Consider the following 17,530-nt stretch of genomic DNA (forward strand, 5'->3'; position numbering starts at 1 on the left):
CCATTTGGGGCTTTTTGAGTTTTGGTAGTTTATTACCCATCAAGCTTTGAGGGATGTAAACAGGAAGTAATCTGCCCATGCCTAGGTTTTTAAGCCTATTTTTTTAGATTTTGTTCTTGTCTGTTGGCGTTTTTGGTCCGTAGATCCTTTAACCACGGATCTACAGATTATAATCATTTAGAAATAAATATCATTCCTTTAATAAACGTCCAAAAAGATGATTGCGAGGCAGTATTTTAAGTAATAAGGTGCGTCACATGATTTCCAAGTGGATTTATGCGTCTCTATGCTCGTGGACATTGGAACGACCGAAATAACTGAAAAGAGTAAGTTGGTCCAACATTAAGTATTTGTATGATGTTTGAACGATCTTACTTCACTGGATTGTGACTTAAAACACATTGTAATTTGTGATGCTAAAGTTTCTAGAGGTTAGCTAGCTAGAGTCGTTTCCACAGAGAAATTCAACCAGGATCAACGTAGACTAATATCACGTTGTGTCCCTCTTTACAATACAACACATTTCAATCAGCAATGTTATACACCTTTATTAATTCAACCAGACATTCACCTACCTGTGCTGATACTCAGGATATGTCCACAGGCCTGATGATGATTCTGAGGCTGTATACGACGGTCCTGTTACACCTGGGCCCACCCTTATGGCATCATTTCAACATTTCACTGGAATATTGGACACTCTTGCGCCGTCAGATCGGATGGACCTTGCTACCAATGACAACTGCTGACAGATGTGCAGGTAAGACCAAACCTAGCTGCAACAATACATAGTTAAATGCAGGAATATGAATTGAGACTTACATTGTGCAATTCCTAGGTGGAGTAATAGTTGTTTTACTTTAAAACTGACCAGGGGGTAAATTGAGCAAACTGAACTGCTTTGTGGAAATGGAAATGTCACTTTGTTGTTGTTGTTGTTTGTGTTATTTGATGCATTCCTGGGATATACAGTTCATTAAACAGTTGCAACTAGTTCTGTTGGTTGGATGAAAACCTGAATTCAGCAATGAAGTTCATACTTCTAGTACGGATTTGATTTGCTATTAACAAATGCGCTTTGTCTTTAACTGTCAAACCTCAGGCAGCTTGGCTATGAATGGCCTCCTGGCCAAGGCTTATTTAGTATGTATGTGTTTGTTTTGGCAGGAGTAAAAAAGTGTCCTCTTAATGTTTAAAACATTTATTTTACATCATGTCTGTTCACCTCTTTTCTGTTCACCTAGTCCAGTAATATTTTTTTGTGACAAAGCCACATGTTATGTTCAATTAAAAAAGCCAAAGCAAATTACTTGTATGTGTACATAGCTTTTAGAAGACAGGGCTTACTCCATTTTGGGTTAATGTCTTAATTATGCGGTAGAACTTAAAAGGAACAAAAAGACAGGGAAAACTGTTTGAATTATTCAAACCGAGACACTTTTGACTAATTGGATAATGAAAGAAAAGCCAGAGCAAGTAAAGGAGCTAAAGGGGAAGCTAAGAGGGAGTTAAGAATGAAGGAGAAGAGGATGTGTGAGAGAGTGCGCACTGTTAGCTTTAAAGGAAATGAGAACAAGAAATCCATTTCTAACCTAGAGATATTAAGTCTGTACGACTAGTTGTCATGGTGTGGGGCCTCAATCCTCTGAATAAGCCTGACACAGTCCACATGTCAACAAGCAGTACATGGTAATCACCAACACAGCCACGCAAGGCCTTGTTTCAGAAGAAGTCAATATCTGTCAGCAGTAAGCATCAGCAGCCTGGAGTTCTGGCCTGCCCCCCTACAGCCGACCTGTCAGTATGCCTCAGGCACTGCATCATTAGGATAACCCAATGTCAGCGCTCTCTCATGTTATAGCCAAATACCCACTGTTTTCGTTCACGAACAGTGCTAAATAAAGGCTGTGTGTACATCCATAGGCTATCATCATTAACCTGCAAGTGAAAGATTTGAATTGAGCTTTGCCTCTCTGTAAAATATGCACAAGAGCCTCATATATTGACACATGAAGCTCTTCTTACCAACAGGCTGTTGTTGATGCATCAAAACTAGGTTTGCTTGGTTTTGTAGAAACGTGTAATCCTCCAATAGGACAAAACTACCTACTTGCATTCATAGATTTTAGCAAAACTATTTATATTTGGAGAATGTTTTTGTTGGACAAAAAGAGGGACATAAATAACAATAAATGTGCATCACATTAATTCTTAATAGCAAACAGTATGCATACTCTCTATGAAAAATGTGGATGTTATTCAGATTTTTGTATACATAATGAGGAAAAAGTAAATGAAAAATGTGCATACTTTTGTATAACTGCATCAAATCAAAATGTTTTTTTATTTTTTTTAAGTCGGACATCGCCTCAATATTGGTTTTCCTCTGAATTTGCTTTGTAATGAGACACTAACATAGAAAATACAGCATATAGCAGATGCCTTGTTTTTATTTTTGCTTTTTATACTTGTTTTCTACTCTGAGTTTTTCCTGAACCTGTTTAATAAAATCCGTAGGTGCTAAATCACTCTTAAATGATGCGCACACTGATTAGACTGTTTTTGTCTTGATTAAGGTTGTTGATAGAGCTGAGGTTCCATGGTTATTAACAGAAATATCTTGAATAAGAAAAGCAACAGGCAAACAAGAGGAAGACATTCTTCAGGCTCCTGCAGAGTATCTGTCTACCTTTTTAGAATATTGCAAACACACAGAGAACCTCTTGCATGAATGTCAAGATGAAAGACTGAGGAATACCAGTCATTTTTTATCCATGATACATGCTCAGTCTGAAGCCTAGGCAACAAATGTGTCCTCCGGGGAGTCTCTTATGTCTTCCTCTGTCTTTACAGAGTGAGAGGATGTATGGCCATTGTCACTGATGTCAGAGGCAGTGCTTGTTAGAACACAGTAATGAAAGAACACCAACAGTTCACTGCATACATTCAGTTCAAACACTGCACAAGTCACAGGATGCTAATACAGTGAAGAATGGAGAGTCTATATTGTATTAATAGCAATATATACCATTTAATTTCACTTGTTATTCACAGAAAATGTTCAGCTGCTTTCCTCGTTTAAGAAATGAAGAATGAAATATGTGAAACATGACTCAGGAAACCGTTGTTGAAGATTGAACAAACTGTACAACCTTCATTTGCATTTTCACGTCTCCACAACAGGTGCGCTTGCAACAAACAGCTTATGCAAAGCTGTCAGAAAAAATAAGTAATATTAAAATAGGTAATCATAGACCCAAGAAACCTGTATTACTTTGGACTTCCTGTGTTGTGCATCAGTGCAGCTGAAGGCTCTGTTGCTGGGCATCGAATCTACTTTCATCAAAATATCCATTCATCTTTAAACTTGTGTTTGAGTGCCTTTTTGAACACAAGCTGAATAAGAGGGGTCCTGTGTTTTGGAGCAACATGGGATGCAGTCCTCCAGGCCAAATGCTTTTATGAGTTGAGAATGAGTTATTGCGTATTTCAGCCGATACCTCCATCACAAAAAAGAGGGTGAGTGCAGTTGGTGCTGCTTGAAGTGCATAGTGGTGTACACTGAGATTGTTGGCTAAGGTCATTTTCCATCATAAAGGAAACTCACTCCATCATCCTTTTCACAAAAATGTCACTGTTAAAACAAGATCATATTCAGATTTGAAGATTGCATTCACTATCATAGCAGAGATTTTGGCTTGATGGATCGGCAGCCTCTGGGTTTAATGCAGCCATCGGCTAATGACCGCACCACTTTACTCTCAGCCACACACAGTTCTTCTTTCACATCATCGATGTTGTAAACTATTTTCATGAGTTCAGATTCTTCATCTGTGACATCCTGTCAGCTTATTAAACTGCAAATCCTGACAGAGATTTACTGTGCATTCATCTCTCGCCTTGACAGCTAACACCTGCCTTGGCATCTGCAGTGGAATCAGAAAGCACCCAACGTGTAGTAAACTAAGTCCCTGCGTGCCGTTTCTCTGTGCACTGCGATGTTTAATGCACTGTTAACTTATTTAACTGCAGTGAACACATCCAAATTCTTTTCTTGTGGTTTTCTGTTTAAAAGCTCCAAAAATACTAAACCACTTACTCCTATGTGTTTTAAGATGTGGGCATTTAAGTCATAGCCTGAACAGTAGTGCACTGTTTTGCCATCTTGTAAGGCAAGTCTCTATAAAGCAGCTTTTACCATCCTTGACTGCTCTCCATAAGTTTTAGCAGGCTGTTTTTTATATTGGTCTATGTAGTCTAATACAAACCCTGAGTTACAGGCAAAGTATAAACTTTCAGAGCATTGTGAATGGATATTTCTTTTAAAAGTCGCAGAGGTAACCGTGGGGACTATATCAACAACCAGCCTGGCAAAGCAGCCCACCGTCAAGTCTTTATTCATAGGTTGCAGACACCACTAAAGCATTTTTTTTCAGAATGACATTTGCAGTACGGCAGGCAAATGACAAAGTGTTTTCCGCTGTGTGTCATGGAGTGTCTTGACTTGAAGGCAGACTGAATCATTATCTGTGCAATCACGCAAACTTAATTACGAGCGCTATGAGCTAGCCCTGCAACTCTACTGTCCATCTGTCTGGCATTCTTGAATTCCATCCATCTTTTGTGTCCTTTTTCTTTGGTTTCGAACCAAAGGATGAAAGGAAAAACCAGGATTTGAAGACAGCTGAAGGCTGTTATCCGTCTGTCGTTCCTTTATCCTGATATCATGGCGACATTGGTTGTCTTGTTTTTCAGTCTTTTGAGTGAATGATGTTCACTTTGAGCTGTTTTCAAAGTTAAGGTATTGTTCTTTGCTAAGGACGTATGGAAACTTTGCTTCTTTGAAATGCTTTCAATCTTTCTCCAGTGTCATTTGTGACAGACACTAGCGTTTGACAGAGTAAAAGAGAGTTATCTTGAGTAGTGCTGACATTTGACAAGCTGTGTTTTGAATGGGTGCAGAGCCTGGGCTGGTGAAATACAATTGCCACATTTGTACCAAGTTTAAAATCATCCTATGACCTTTTAAAGTAAGTTGGAGATGTGGTTTTCATAAGCTCTGTAACAATTACTGGATCAATTGATTGATCGATGGGCAGTAAATTGCTCGGCAACAAAGCCAAAAAGATTCGGTAAACTGTCATATGAGACAAAGAGATGCGGCAAATTCTCACATTGGAGAAGCTGGCTGATAAGCATTTAGCTAAAAAAAATGACTTTCATTATATACTTATAATGAAAATAGTCGCCAATTACATTTCTATCGATTGACTAATCAAGGTATTGTTTCTGCTCGAGTATCAGCTTTGTTCTCGAATTGCCCTGGCAGGTCTAAAGATTGAGCCAGGAAACAAGGCACTTTTTATTTATCCCCTCATGTATTAGCTTGAGCCATATCTAGGCCATACAGATATATATTTCTATTATGATAGATGTTTTTGTACATATCATTTTGAGCATTATTTCCATCCAGTAAGAAACAGATATTTTTCAATTACCATTGACACACAACTGTTATTCCAGTGCTCTGAAAAGTACTATTCTTCATTCAAATTTCTACTCAAAATGCAAATTGTTAGTAGTTTTGCTGCCCCGTTACCCTTTTATGAGTCTAAGTAAAAATGATTCAAATATTGGGCAACAGTCGTCCTTCTTTAGCGATCAAACACATGCTTTATTATTTCCATATTAGCTGGATGCGCAGTATAACAGAACGAACATGGCATTTGGTGCAGTGAAATGATTCAGTTAAATTGATTAATTTAGATTTACAATGAATGGAGATCTCCGAAGCCGCACTGCAGTCCTATAGTGGGGAACATCAAATAGATGCATACACACTGACATTATTCATGAAGCTGAGAAATGAAACCATGATGAATGACTGGACCGCTCAGTTATACAAACACACACACACTCGTACATAAAAAGACAAGCACCAGAGCTCACACGCCTGCACATGCATACACACACAAACACTTTGCGCACACTGGCTGCTTTGAAGCCAGTTCAGTGAGTCAGAATGTCTCTGTCAGTCTAATCAGTAGTCAACACAGGCTCAAGACCCATCACGAGACAAACGACAGATCAGTCATTTTTACTTGCTTTTAATTTGCTGTATTTATTCTCTCTCTCCTTCGGGCGTTTTTTTTCTTATCCTTCACTACAGACAACATGTACATGTCATGAAGGTAGTCAGTGAGAGAAAAGCACTAAGAGGTTTATTATCACTTCAACTCTATTTTAGTTCAAGACCTTTACTGCAGTGTAGCTCACAGCACTTTGGACAGAGCAGAGATAGGGTAAAGGAAATTAAAGCCTGGATAAACAGGCGGTTCGGGGCCACGGGATGTTAAGTTAATTTGGACTGTAATGATCAGGCCTAGGGCCGGATGGTGTTGGTGGAAATGCTCTTGTCCATTTGCTAAAGTCAGGCTTCTTGCCAACACACAAACAAGAAGATGGCAGGATGTGTGTGTGTGTGTGCCTGTGCAATTGTGTGTGTGTTTTTATATCGAGGGGTAGTTTGTGTCTCCATAAGTGTGTGTGTGTAGGTGCATGAGCGCTTGTGTGTCGCTGCCATGTGTTTACCCAGTGTTATGAGCTACAACCTTGGCACTCTTTTCATACTCCAGACATGCTCCTCCACCCACACAGTTCTGCTAGTGAGGAGATCTGGAATGAAGCATCCCTGCCACCCACCCAGCAGCCCTCAAACACGTAGTTCTGAGGCGTAGTGTGTGTGTGTGTGTGCGTCAGAAATAGTGTGTGCGTGCCTGTGTGTGCGTGAGCCTGTGTGTGCATGGTTTTGTTGAAATGCAGCAATCAAAAATCTGTTTGTTGATCTGTCCAAAATGTCCACCCAGCATGGGAAAGCAATAAAGTGGTTTTCTCCACTGTTGCACCCCTTCTATCTGGAAAAGTTAAAGTGCATGTTAGAATTGTTTTATGCATTTCTTCTATGTTACAACTTTGCCCTCTGGCTTCACACGACTGCAGCCGCTAAAAGGCTCCACACTTTGTGCTCATCTTTTTTGAAATTCTTTAATTTGCAAAAATGTACCGAACATTTATAACACATAAAATACATTTTATATGTAAAAACAACATCTTATATACAAACTACAATTACAGGTTTCTTACGAAATATGGCAAAATGAGACAAACCACGTCTTTTAATGAGAACAATCATAATACAGATATACTGTGTGTAGGTCATTACTGTCAGCAGTCTAGCCCACACACAATGTAACTTTACTTTTTCAATTTCAAACCAGGTAATTGTGCCCATTCCCATCACCACTTGTTATATTTCTAATGAAAGAGAAGCCTGTTTCAAATAGCCTTTTCACTGTGTTATTCACTTGAACATTAGCTGTGTCTCACTCTCCCTGTTGCTAGGTTTCCTCTCAGTAATGCACTTAAAATGCACAAATGTAGTTCCTGGTCAAAAAAAGAAAATGTCTAATCATAATGAATTAGGGTTTCATGGCCTCTTTGACTGCAGTAAACATGGAACCGGTCTAAAATGTCACAATATAGCAAAAATGATGGGACCTGTATAACCTCGGGTCCTCAGGGCTTATGCTGACTATGTGCTTTCTATATTTGCCACTGCTAATAGAATATAATTGGGAGGGATGAAACCCTCTTTTAATGGTCACACATGCAGAGCACACAGCACACACAGTGAAATGTGTTCTCTGCATTTAACCCATCCTAGTACCAGGAGTCTAGTACTAGGAGCAGTGGGCAGCTATTGTACAGCGCCCGGGGAGCAATGGGAGTGAGGGGGGAAGAGGGGTGTCCGGTGCCTTGCTCAAGGGCACCACGGTAGGGCAGGAGGTGAACTGGGACCTCTCCAAGTAGCAGTCCACACTCCATATTTTAGGTCTGGTCGGGGACTTGAACCGGCGACCCTACCGCTCACAGCCCAAGCCCCTACTGACTGAGCCACTGCCGGACAATGATGAACAACAAGAGCACAATTTAGAAACAAAATACTACATGTTGTTATGAGCATGTGATGTTTATGCATCTCTATCAGATTATAGATATGTTAACTCATATATTTTATGTTTTTGCCGTTTGGAAATGTCTTTATTTTCATCCAAGGAGACATTTAATTAAATGCTGAAATATGAAAAACGTGTATAGCCTTCAGTCCTCTCTGATTTTCAACATTACATTTTTAAACATGGTCAATAAGAGCAGGACTTGAATTTGTTATACACATTTCTTTCTAGAAGATGTCAGGATTTATAGATTTTTTTTTAAAACTATTATGAAGACATTTATTCACTCCCCCGCAGGCACGTGTTCTCATATTGAACATTCACTATAGAATTTGAAGTGTTTGCTACAATATTTGCTGATAAACAACTTGGCCTCTGTCTGCTTCCTCCAAGGCCTGAACTAGTGAGCTGCACATGCAAAGAGGAAAGTTGTCCCTTAGCAAACAAATCAATAAAACTCATTTCCTTTTGGTCAATTGTTAATTAAATGCCAGTTTTCCCTCAATTAAAAACAGAATGAAATGCAGTACATGGCATATAATCATATTTTCCCTCTGCATCCCCGTGGGCAATTTAAAATACTAAGGCATGATTGCTAATGCAAAATCATTTTCTGATTAGTATCAGCAAATTGCTGCTGCCCTTGTGGTATCATCAAAGCTAGGTAAGCTTTATCAGCCCCCCACCTGGTAAATGATTTTAATGTTGATGGGTTGGATTACCCAGAGAGTAAGGCTTGCCAGTTTGATAAAGGTCATTCAGTATTATCTAAAGGTTATACCTGACAATTATGCAGGGTAGGAATATGGTCTTAAATCCAAGCATATGGTATATGTATTTAACATACAGCAGCCATTTTATTCTAACAAAGCGTTTTAATTACATTTCTCAAAGAGATGACATAATGTCACTCGATGACTAGCATTACCTTAAAAAAGTTCCATATCTTCCATATACTGCAAGGTTTTCTCTTGAAGAAGCTATTGTGCTGCAAGATATGTGCTGTATTACTTGAAAACAATATCTGACCAAGCAAAAATCCCTTGGCTCTGACCCTAAGAGTAATGTATTCGATGCTGGCCTTGGTGAAGTCACCATCAACCAGGATCAGCCATGATTGGAGGGGCAGGTGGGGATAGGAGCTGAGGAGGAAATGGACCGGGAGCAGGGGGGGGGGGGGGGAGGGTGAGGAGTGACCATGGATCAAGCTGTGGCGCAGAGATGTTGCTCAATGGGCCGCATTCGCTGTGAGATATACCGCTTATGACAGATGCTTCTCTTGAAAATGCATTACTGCGTCAGGCTCAAAACCATCCAAGTTAAACTGAGTGTTGAAAAGATTACCTCACCGGAGAGCTTTCACAATTGTCAACATGCATTCTTTCCTGCTGCCAGCAACCAAATGTTTACACGTACACACGGCTGTCAAATTCGGAAACAGACATCCTTACACATATCCTCACTGTCAGGCATCCACCCACATGTGCACATGCAAGAAAAACAAAGAGACCCCTCCCCAAGCGTTCATATTCTTATTAAACCTCCAAAGTCACAATGATATCTGCTTCTCTGTTGCAAAGGATCCCTCGAGCTGAGTCTGCAGGACGGATTTGCTCGCATTGTCTAACATCCAGACTATTTGAATTTTCTTTCCTCTTTTATTGATTCATTTTTTTCAAGTTCCAAATACAACAAAAAACTGCACAACAACAGAGCCGTTCAACAAATTAATACTGCAGATTTATTTTGGGCATTGAAATTCACATACTACTGCTTATCTTTATGCCTTAGTTCTTTTCATTTTAAGAAAATCATATGTGAAACAAATGGTAGTTGCCTTTTTATGTTTATGCCACAGAGGTCTCTCAATATTAGGGTGATACAATGTCCGTAAGGGTTTTAAATGTACTAATTTGCTGAGGTAAAAGGCTTCACTGTTTTTGAACATCAGGCAATCGACCCTTCATTCGTCCTAGAGAAATAATTTGTATGTGAGAGGAAGAACAATGAGAGGCTGTAATAAAACAGATGTTAAGGTTAGCTGTGTTTTAGTACTGGTTCAGCCAAACAAGTGCATTCAGTGGTGCTAAAATGTAACACAATTGATTTGTAAAAACATGCACACGCATATAAAAACCCCCCAAAGGTAGGATTTATAAGTGTGTCTTTTTCTCAGGGAAATTGTCCTCACTGCAAAAACAAAAATGCTGCTTGTTTTCTTCAACCACTCCAAAACCTCCCATCTTTATTTCTGGACAAGGACCTCTTTAGGTTCTCTCTTTAGAGATGGAAGATGGAAGTACTTTGATATGGCTGTAATGTCACAAAACCTCTTAGCTGTATTAAGATGGAAAACTTCAAAATGTAAAGGCCTGTTTTTCAATAAGATTAAATATTTCGGACAACAAATTCAACTAGTGTATTAAAGTGTACATTTGTGAGGAAAAGACAGCCTTTAACATTATTCACCACTCCAACAATAGCTGAAACATGCGTCATCAGTGCATGTTTAGTCGTAGCTTATTTGTTTGTCACGGCTCATGAATGTCATCACATTTTGGTTCAGATTTAGCTGGATTCCTATTGGTGTAGATTAGTGTGTGACATAATGCTTTAACAATGTAGCACCACCTACTTCAAACAAGTGAGAAGGACAAAGAGAAATACATCTGGCATGTGAAATACCCAAAGGTCTTGTTACTAGCAGCAAACATTGTGTTTATAAAGTATTGTATCACCCTATCACATAAGCTGACTGAGAAAATGCATTTTCAAGAGCATTTAAAAAAATAGTGGGGCTGTGTTGTTGGTGATTTGACGACTTATCAGAAACCAAAACACTGCATAGTGGGTTTTGTGATATAATGAATGGATTGCTCTGAAACATTTTTACAGTGTCCATTTTTTCGTTCCTTTATCGCTGCGATTGCCAGGTGAACTGTGGAAATACGACAAAAAACTCATGGATCCAAAAGACACCCAATATCAAATTTCATTGACATTTCCTGTAAATGTATCAACTAAACGGTAAGCTTTATTTGATTCATTATTATCTTCATTTAAAGGTGGGGTAGGTAATTTTGGAGAAACCAGCTCGAGTGCGCTAGAATTTGAAAATACACAGCCGGAAAAAATCTGCCACTTCCTTACAGAGCCCCTCCTCCAACACACACGAACGCGCACATGACCAATGAGGGCACGAGATAAGTGTATGCACAGATGGAAGGCTGACAGGCAGGTAGGCCATCCAGTTATTTTAGCCGGGCCGGCTAAAATGATTGGTCGTGCTTTTTACAGTATTACGGCTTCCACAGATGACATTTTTTTATGGGTTTTTGTCAAAGCACTTAAGATATTCATTGCTATCGGGATGTTAAGAGTATTCCATGGAATATAACAAAAAGTGTATCTCGAGCCGGTTTCTCAAACTTTCCTACCCCACCTTTAATGTATCCTATGCCTAAACATAGCTTCATCATTTTCTCGATTTTTCTCCTTCAAATAGGTAGTGGGTGTATTGTTGATATATAAAAAATGAATTATACGCCAATAAAGTTACCTTATTTATATAAAGTGTATTTCTTTCTTTACTCTTCCTGTGATTGAACTGTTTTATAAAGGAAATGGTGGCTGAGCTACAGTAGACAAGTCCTTGGGAAAGTTGTCAACCATGAAAACATTATTTCTATGAAGAGAAGCCTCAGTAGCACTGACCTATTCTCCCTGAACAGCACAGCCTCAGTGTGGTCTTGTCAAACCCCAATTCTACCGCCGCAGTCCTGGAAACCGCAGATGGATGCCAGGGATTCACGCTGGTCGTCCATAATGATCCGCAGCCTGTCCTCCGCTGTGGAGATGGCTTGAGCGTGGAGCACATGGTCCAGTGTTTGCATGCCAGATGCAACGGTGCAACTCCTGTTCTGCATTTGAAGCCTATTGTGGAAGCTCTTGTTGTGTTCCAGAAGGAAATGATCCGCCAGCAGGCAAGCAGACACATTAATATTACCTTCAGACACTCCGAACCACACACAGTGACAATCTAGGGATAGATAGAGAAATCACTGGTGATAAGAGCTTTTTGCAAGTGCCCATAACCCTAACCCTAAAATTCACTCTACGTTTACATTGATCATACAGTAGCATTAAACACTTTAGCATTTTCAACTCAAATTCATAGGTACACAGAAATGACACCATGTTTAACAATAACAAATCATGTCGCTGTATGCTCCATCTAGTTTTGCATTATGATCAGCAGGCCTGAAATTAATGTATCACAATTCTCCATCATTTTTTTTAACAGTATGTCGAGTACCATGTATGATGCTTCGCTGCACATCGAAACGGCTGAATAAACAGCAAAAGATCTTCCTGTAGAGAACAGTTGACAAATAGATGGGCTTTCGGCCATTTAAAGTAAGGTGTTAATGGATTCATGCTGCCAGACATGGAGGTAATCTACATTTAACAGGAGGGTTTGCAAATGAAAATGATAAGATTCATATAGAGATGCATCTTATATAATTAAGTAATGCAGCACTAATTATGTTGTCTCATAAATCACTTCTGCAATTTTCTTATTTCAAACAGTGAGGTGGTAATGGAGCAGTGCTGCAGCAATTTTATCGGAGGTCCCTGGTTTTCATCTGTCATGCACAAACCCGGAACCTTCTCTTCTGGATGATGAAGACTGCATGGTTCCGCAGCGAGGCATGTGAGCAGAATGGATCATATAAATCGATTGTTACTGCCACTAAAGTCAAGGGGGGGGCAACTGGTCCAGTGTGCACTCGCAGACAGCAGCAGATGATTTGAGGGTACCATGTAGAGAGTCTGAGACAGCAGAAAAGTTTGCCATTAGATACAGTGTACTCTACAGTGTAAAGTTAGTGTCTTTATTGCAACACAAGTGCTAACTTCAGCTAAAGATTAACCGCATATAGGTTAGTGATTAGGGAAGTTTGATTGCACATAAATGTACTGTAGCATGAAATGTGCATAATTAATAATGCCATTGTAAATGATGTATTTAGCACAGCACATTACTGCTGCTCAGACACTTTGTTATAGTGCATGCAGAGAATGAGTAAAATGACTCAAAAGCTGTCCATGGAGAACTATTCTGCCACCTGGCAAGAAGTTGTGTGGGAGGGTGAGGATGAAAGTTCCAGGAAATTAACCCTAATGTGTTTTTGGACACAACGTACTTTTTCAGTGGTCAAATTTGTGAATCAAGCTTTCCTCCGTTTTAATAATTTAATCCTATCACATAATCCAGTTACAAAAAATGGCATTTTACAGTTTTTTTGGGTTTTACCAATCAAAAGGACCGTTTGGCAGTTTGTATTTATTTCCAACCTTCCTCACTTTCCACCTGTGTACACTCTGTATTTATGTAAAACTAAAACAACAGCAATAAAAAAATAGAACTGTGCTGCTGGCAGAGCATTGTAGAAGCCTTAGACAAGTCTCACTTGGTTTAAATACTGAATGCCCATAGATAAAGGATCAGATGGGAGATAAGATTCTTAATGGAGAACCCGATAACATGACGGGTGTCGTGTGTGTGTCGAGTGGCTAGGCCGCGCACCTATTGAAATACCAGGGCAGAGGATATTAATGATCATGTAAAAAAATATTCACCGCCACTGTAGAATGAATATAGATACCGGGCAAATAAATAATAAATAATTAATCTTTTTAGATTATAAATAATTATTTTATTTATAATCTAAAAAAATAAATAATTATCTGGCAAGTTCCGGAGGTGGGTCTGTATTTTTGAGGGTATTGAAAATCATACCTTCAAGATTTTTAAATACCGTACAGTACCCGAATACATTATTAACTAATACTTTCCAAGCCTAACCAATTTATAACATGAGATGTAGCTGGCTGATAAAACTGCAAATGTTGTGACAGTGAACAAGATGATTGGTCCAAAGGAATTAATTACAGTCTGTTTAAGAATGTTAAATATGTATGTGTTGTGTTATGATGTAAATATACTGCCGGTTTGCTTCACAATACAGAGCTGAATTTAACTTGAGATCCTTTTAAACCAAGTCTAACTGAAAATAAAGTGGCCACTAAACATTCATTATTCATTTCTTGGTTATTGGAAATGTACAAAAGATAAATTGTGCATTCAGAGTCAGTTTTTCTATTATGGTTAAATAATGGTGTTCTTGGTTTCAGTGCAACATGCAAAGATACTTTAATTGCACTTAATTACAGGAATTCCAAATTTAGGACACTGGCAACTATATGTTGTAAAGGAGGTAGCAAATCAAGCATTCAACCCTTGCCAAATTCAGTCAATCCATCAGGGGAACTCAGAAGAAAAGAGGCAATAACTCAAAGTTAGAAGTTAGATTTTAAAAAACTGAAGATATTCTGAACAGCAGTGCTTCTCTCCTAGGTCTCAGCTGGTGCAAGGTAAATCACAGTTATCCGGAAGAAAGTGTCAGCACACACCCAGGTACTAGGATAGATACGATTTTAACTTTTTCAGACAATGTACTTTTCATTCATATGCAGCCGGCTTATTATTTTGGAATTGATGGTTGAAACAAGCATTAAGACAAACTCTGCCTCAGGGCAATACAGCTCACAAACCCAACTGATGAGACTCAGTTTAAGAACATGTTTTTGCTGCCCCATGATGTGTTTTGTGAATCTTTTTATTACAAAGTGTCGGGTCTTTATATTTCCGTACTTGCTTACTTACCACATAGTTGCCCTTTAAAGGGGACCTATCATGCAAAATGCACTATTTTATGTCTTTTATACATAAATATGTGTCCCTGGTGTGTCAGGGAACTCGCAAAGTGTCAAAAAACAAAACCCTCTCTCTTTTCCTCCGTATCCAAATCTCTAAAAACGGGGATACAACGGAGCTGATCCAGATTTGCGTCCGATTTGACGTAATATCGGAAATGTGGACCCACGGCACTATCAGAAACGTTGCTATCACTGTTTTGGACGTAATATGGTCTTTGTTTACATTAGCAAGCATCGCTAACACTCAGAGCTAACCTGTACTGGAGAGAGCATGTGTAAAAAAGCAGTAAATAAAAAAAGGAACTCACCTTGTGGTAAACGCGCAAGAGAATAAGCATTTGAGCTCCATACTGTTTAAGAAATAATCCTTGATGTGGTTTGGAACATGATATGGCATTTAATCACGGCAGCTTTTAGCTTCATCTCAGGTAGAATTCTGAACAGGCACAAGCTCCCCTTCCTCTTTTTTTTTGTTTCAAGCTAAGGACCCAGATCAGCTCTTCTCTAACAGGGCTATGAGGGATGTCTAACATGCATGATTTGTTTGGTATTTTGAGCAAAACACATCATAAACATGTTTTTATATATTTTTATTAGGGCTGTCAAGTAAAAAAAATTAACACCACTAATTATTTTAACGCGATTAACGCATGAGTATTTTTTGTCCTCGGCCGCCCCGTAGTTTCAGAGCGCATCGAGTTTAAAATACCATCTACAAGCTGATGCTGACAGCCCCGCTCCTGCCGCCCGCTTGTGGCAGACCACACTTCCACGCTCACCGGCAGGCCCGGACTGGCCATCGGGAGGACCGGGAGGGTGTGTGTATGTGTGGAGCGAGCGAGGCACACCTTACGTGTTGTTGTTGTTGTTAGCATCTGGTGCTAGCTAGCTGCGCTAACGGATATAAGGAGCTGTTTCAATGAAAACAGAGGAGCGACATTTCGCCGACAACTGCGCCGAGCACTTGACTTTATGCAGGTAGCCAGACAGTGGGACATTGTACGAAAAGTCAGCACACTCACCACGGATAGTGCGCGCAACATGATTGCAGCGTCCAGGCAGCTCCAGTTCGAGCATATATGCCTTGAGCTGCACATAGCTCCAACGATCAATCACAGTGTCTCCACATTCACACACACACACACACACACACACACACACACACACACACACACACACACACACACACACACACACACACACACACACACACACACACACACACACACACACACACACACACACACACACACACACACACACACACACACTTTGTATTGTATTATTGTATGAGAGAGGTTCCAGGTTGAATTGAGGCGAATATTTGTAATGTTCAGAGGTTGTTGTGTTTAATATTCATGATAATATTTGTCATTGTTCAAATGATAATAAACAAACATATAAAGCATAGTTGTCCACTCATATGTTGATAAGAGTATTAAAAACTTGAAAAATATCCCTCTAAGGTACATTTAGAACAGATAAAAAATGTGCGATTAATTTGCGATTAATCGCGATTAACTATGGACAATCATGCGATTAAATATTTTAATCGACTGACAGCCCTAATTTTTATATATCTGAGACCCATAATATATGCCTAAAAATAGCATAATAGGAGACCTTTAAAACCCACAGGCATGTAGGCCAGCAACAAAGGATCTCCGACCTGTCTGCTGCAGGGCTTTCAGTTCTCCTTCCACAGTTCACCGCCAGGTTTCCTTTTGTCTCCCTCACTTACACCTTCCTTCTTGTACTCAGTGGAGGCCAGTTCTTGTAATGTCGTTACTGTTCTCTTCGAACATGATGTGTCAAATCCGTCTTCGCAGTCTTCTTATGATGATGCTTTCTTGATCAGACAGAGTGAGTAGTTGTTGGTTGGAGATAGTGTTGGCCCATTAAATACGCAGGAGTTTTCTAAGGCTCCTCGTGTGAAATCTTGACAGCTTGGAGAGATCACTCACAGTCATTCTCTGGCATTTTTAGCTCTACTGCAGTGTAGAAAGAAACAGTTCAAGTACAGTCTTTGCTGGGTGTTGATGCTGTACCGGGGGAACTTCTGCACATCGTAAACCATTTTCAAGATGTTTTCTGGCCTCGCCGAGTCCGCTTTTAATGTCACTGCCTGCTCTTCTACTTAAGCTAACAGTGCGTACAAGAAATATCTTTATCAGATCATTGCTTCTGTTTTCTCAGGCCAGTTTCAGTCTATATTTGTTGTGGAAAGGTGCTGAGATGGAATGTTATTTATTTTTATTTTCTTGTTTCTGTACACAACTAATGAACTGTGAGCATTTACTGATTTTGTCTCATGAAAAGAATAGCAGTTCATCGAGCTGTCCTTAAACTCATCATGCATACTCAAACACAATGATGAACAAAATCCCATTCCCTTAAACCTTGAATGTTTATTGTCATTGCAATTTTCTTTTAAAATTCATTTTTTGATTGGCCAAGAGTCTTACACACAGAAAGTCAAATTGTACAATGTTCAGAAATTGCTTGGGAAACTGGGAAATACTTGGATGAAATGTTTGCCAAGGCTGGAGCCGAGTATTTCATGTCCCCAGCCTTATCTCGTAGTTCCAATTCTGCACACGTAAGACGACAAAGGCAGTACTTGCAAAGTTTGTGAAACAGTATGGAAAGGAGGGGGTGTTTGCCTTCCCGCTAAGCAGGTAGCACAAAGGCTTTGAGGGATTTAGATACACAGTGTGAAAGATGTGGAATAA

General features: G+C 39.5%; 1 protein-coding gene across 1 annotated transcript in view; it reads left to right on the top strand.

Annotated features, from left to right (window-relative positions):
- The first annotated feature begins 248 nt into the window (after nt 1-248).
- Nucleotides 249-17,530, top strand: part of brinp1 (bone morphogenetic protein/retinoic acid inducible neural-specific 1) — a 130,249-nt gene continuing 112,967 nt past the window's right edge. The window contains exons 1-2 of the mRNA XM_034123544.1: nt 249-326; nt 605-760. The gene's annotated coding sequence lies outside the window, so the exon portion shown is untranslated. The remainder of the gene's footprint in view (nt 327-604; nt 761-17,530) is intronic.

Source organism: Trematomus bernacchii, unplaced genomic scaffold (assembly GCF_902827165.1).
Source record: "Trematomus bernacchii unplaced genomic scaffold, fTreBer1.1, whole genome shotgun sequence".
Classification (NCBI taxonomy): domain Eukaryota; kingdom Metazoa; phylum Chordata; class Actinopteri; order Perciformes; family Nototheniidae; genus Trematomus; species Trematomus bernacchii.